The sequence below is a fragment of the Octodon degus genome, unplaced genomic scaffold (assembly GCF_000260255.1).
Source record: "Octodon degus isolate 3935 unplaced genomic scaffold, OctDeg1.0 scaffold00020, whole genome shotgun sequence".
NCBI lineage: Eukaryota > Metazoa > Chordata > Mammalia > Rodentia > Octodontidae > Octodon > Octodon degus.
In genome coordinates this window covers 6,845,953-6,850,538 of record NW_004524596.1, presented here as the reverse complement: position 1 = coordinate 6,850,538, position 4,586 = coordinate 6,845,953, and the positions used below count along the sequence as shown (strand labels likewise).

Sequence of the window (4,586 nt, the reverse complement as noted above, 5' to 3'; positions counted from 1 at the left end):
TTCTTTAAAATAAAAATAACTGATGTAAAAAAAAAACAGATATAGCTCTATTTAGCTCGTCTACTATGGTCTTTAGAAATATCCTCTGAAATTCTATTATAGAATTATAGACTTCTATTATCAAAGAGCTCTAGATTGTAGAATAACTCCAAGTCTTCCAAATTTCACACAACTACTTTCACAAATTCCCTATTTTTGTTATGGACATCATTTTTCAACTTACTTAGACTTAAAACCTGTTTGGACTTAAAGCCTTCTGTCTAAAGTACAACTTTCTTTTGAGATAGATTTAGATTCACGAAAAAGTTGCAAAGAGTACCAAAACTTCCTGTATACCCCATGCCTAGTTTTCCCTACTGTTGAAATCTTATATTACTACAGTACATTTGTCACAATTAACCAATACTGACACACAATTGTCACAGTGAACTCGTTAATACACTAGTATAAATAAAACTTAATGCTTTATTCAAACTCCCATCTGTTTTTCTCTAATATTTTTAGGCATTCCATGTTTATTTCTATTTATTCACATACTGTTCAGCATTTTTTTAAAAAAAATTTAAATATTCTGAATTACTATTATTTCCCACATAAACTGGTTTTCTTCTCATATTATGTTAATTATAAGCATATGTTCTTCCTCCTCCTCCTCCTCCTTCTCCTCTTCTTCCTCCTCTTCCTCTTCCTCCTCCTCCTCTTCTTTTTTTTTTTTTTTTTTGCGGAACTGGAGATTGAACTCAGGCCCTTGTGCTTACAAGGGAAGCGCTTTTTCCACTGAGCCATCTCCCCAGTGCCCTTATAAGTATATCTTCTGTTTTCATCCACTTACAACATTATTGAACACATGGGGGAATAAGATACAAGCCTGGCCCCAGAATCACCCCAGGCTGACAAGGATCTCTTGTATAACCAAGGCTCAAGCCTGCAGGCCGCAGGAGAGCCCACCAGCTGACTTCCACATCTACATCTTGTCTACAGAGACGTCACGAGGGATCAGTGTTTTACTTCATTTCTGATACATTAGGCCATTTTCTCTACTCCATGCACTAGCAGAGAAATAAAAAACTGACCATGTTGCATTTTAAAAACATCAATGTTGGGTTTACTTAAATTTCCTCATCTAGAGATTAAAAAAAAAAAACAAAACCAAAAATTAACTCTGGGCTACAATTAGAGGAAGAGCTGGGCAATAGTGGTGGGATTAGTTTTCTGTTTTCTGAAAATCAGAACTACTTATGCACATTTTTAAGCTTCTGTTTTGCTGTCTCTACACATCTGAAGTTACTCTGGGTGAAAAAAAAATAGGAAAAAACTCATGATTTATTAATATTATATGAAATATGCAATTTTTCTGTTTAAACAATCTGTCAGTAAGGTTTTTTTTAATTTTTATTTATTAGAGAGAGAGAGAGAGAGAGAGAGAGAGAGAGAGAGAGAGAGAGAGAGGGGTGTGTGTGTGGCCAGCTCAGCCCACCAGGGGGCGGGGCTGGCTGGCATGTGGTGCTGGGGGATTGAACCTTGAACCAGGTGCTTTGCTAAGCTTGTTCTAAGTAGGTGCTTTAGACCACTGAGCCATCTCTCCAGCCCCTGTCAGTAAGGTTTTACATTTTTATATTTTATGAAATCTGTTTGTTTAAATTATTTATCTTCTTATATGCCATAATTCAAAGATCACCTAGCTGCTTTCTCCTAAATGATCGTCATTTCTGTTTCAATAAGGTTATACTTTTGTGCATGCTTGTGTGTTAACTGTAATTTTTCAGTGCTTCATTTAAAATGTAATTCAATGCTTTACTTCTCAGACTATCAGGTGGATGAAAACGCTAAAGAAAGCCAATTCACAATATGGTGCATTACCTCCATCTACAGGTCATTCTCACTGCTAAGTACTTGACAAGAGTATTTTCTTTGCATTGACGTTGAATGAACCCTTAACGGTTGATGACAATACTAGTTCAACAACTACTAAAACAACTCCAGTAGTTCCCTGCAGTATTTTGGATTTAGTTCTAACACTGTACGGTGAGAAGGCAGAAGCAGCATCCTGTGATGGAAGAAAGACTGAGCCCATAAGAATAAGGGATTTGAGTTCTGCTTTTTCTTTTTCTACTTATTTTGTGGCTCTGGTTACTAACACACACACACACACACACACACACACACACACACACACTGGGCTTTGCTTCTTGTATCTAAAAAAACGGAAATAGGCTGGTGTGTAATACATGTGGATATAATTTGCAAACAGTAGAGCAAAACAAATATGTAAGCCATTATTTATAATTAAAGCCAGCTCTGTCTGGCCAACAAACTACAAATCCATTGGCAACCTTTTGCTCTTGGTTCCAGAAGTATATTAGGCTGGTACAACAAAAATATCAGAATCTTATAGGACATGCAGGTAGCCTTAAAGTTACAAAGCTATTTCATTTTGGAAAACACACAGATGAAAACTACATATTTAAAATGTTTTTCAATTATTCCATAAATATTAACTTTTCATAAAAATATTCTTAAAAGAGAATACCTTTCATTTCAAAGTGAAGGCTTATCCTATAAACTGCAGGTCTGTAAACTTTTGCTGCAGGGTCAGTAAATATTTTAATCTCTGGGACCAAGACAGTCTTGTACAATTCTTCAACTCTTCTATGAAAAAATATGCATGAAAAAATATGCGTGTGGATGTGTTCTAATAAATATTTATTTATAAAAACAGGCTGCCAGATTTGGTCTAAAGGTCATAGTTTGTCATTCACATTAAATGAAAGAGAAGTTTGATTATATCAGCATACTGGAAAAGATTCCAGGAGAAAAGATTTTATGTCAAGATGTTAATGAAAGTGATTATGGAATCAGTTTACCTAAATTTTACCTATTATTTCTTAAAGTTTAAGAGCCCCTTTTCATTATCTTAAACCTTACTATTTAGTTGGATATATGTAATACTTTTGAATATGAGTATTTTTGTATTCAGTAGACAAGAATTAAGATTAAATTGGCATTCATATTTATTAAATTCCTATCAACCTATTAGCTTTTAATATTTTAAATTAAAAACTGATATTTAATAAGAAATCATGTAATATGCAATTGGGCTATTACTTTGTGTATTAATAAGATCTTATCTCAGAGCTAAATCACTTGTTACCAGTAAGGCATTTAGTACACACACACACACACACACACACACACACGGAAAAACAAAAAAAGAACAAGGGGGGCTGGGGAGATAGATCAGTGGTCTAAGTGCCTTCCTGGCAAGTGCAAGGACCCAAGTTTGATCCCTGGTACCGCATGCCATGCTGGCCCTGAAACCGGGCATGGAGGCACATGCCTGTAATCCCAGCCCCAGAGACAGGAAGATTACCACTATGAGACCAAGCTGTGTAGCAATACCCTGTATCAGTTTAAAAAAGAGAAAGAAAAGATAAAGAAGTAGCCAGATTAATAGAAGATAGACTAGGCAGCCTCGTAAGGGCAAGTTCAGCATTATCTAGGCTTTCAAGGTAATTACTGAACTCTCTGAGAAAGTTCAATATTATTCTCCTTTGAAATTTGGAACATCACATTAATAAAACTCCTCAAATTGAGAATTGATATCAAACAGACTGTTTAATGTGATTTTTAATGGATACAGAAGAATGTGGGGGGAAAGAGGACAGCGGAATGATAACCGAGGAAGAGGGAGAAGACAGGGAGAGTGAGAAAGAGGAGAAAAAGGGGGTGGGAAGGCAGAGAGTTAAGAGCAAAGCACGGATGGATGTTCCTTCTGTGTCCTCATCCGGAATGCCAACTCCCCAACACTTCCAATTTCAAAAGAGATGCAGAGAAAATATAGCTTGATCGGTACAAGTTGATTACAGATACCCCTAAAAGCAGAAGGCTAGAAGACCTTATCACACAATACATTAATTTATTAATATGCATTAGTATTATGTACATTAAATGATCTAGGCAAAGTTGGTTATATAAATAATAGACCCTTATAGAATTGGGAAGGGGTCTTAAAAATCTGTACCAGGATGTTAACTGCAAAATTTGTCTTGGTTTTTTCATAAGTGCAAATGGGAAGAATAATACTTTCTGTACCTCAGTTCCTAAATCAAGATGCTTTGCTGCCTATGCATGACAAGCTGGGGAATGTTTCCCAGTGTGTTCCCTCTTTGCCTCCTAACCATTTCCAGGTTATATGAGAGAAGGCAAAGACTTAACTACAGACAGGAAGAGACTGAGGGTGATCATTTTGAATGAGTTAGGACGCTCTAGGCACACCTTGCACCAGCTCATGCAAGAGGGCAGGAGCCAGGCTTACTCACATCTTAACCCAAGCAAGGGCAACGTCCAAAGACTTTTTCATATGGGGGGAAGGGATGGAGGGAGGAAAGGAGACAGAGAGAGTGTATGAGAGAGAGAGAGAGAGAGAGAGAGAGAGAGAGAGAGAGAGACAGAGAGAGAGAGACAGAGAGAGGGGGAGGGAGGGAAGAAAGGAGGAAGGGAGAGAGAGACCTAGATCTTAGAAGGTGGAGACAGAACTACCCATCCCTGGCAGGACATTGCCAGTGAAGTGGAAGACCCAATACTAT

At 37.1% G+C, this 4,586-nt stretch overlaps 1 protein-coding gene across 1 annotated transcript in view; it reads right to left on the bottom strand.

Annotated features, from left to right (window-relative positions):
* The window catches only part of LOC101591991 (regulator of microtubule dynamics protein 2), a 128,352-nt gene that overhangs the window by 33,102 nt on the left and 90,664 nt on the right, over nucleotides 1-4,586 (bottom strand). The window lies entirely within an intron of this gene.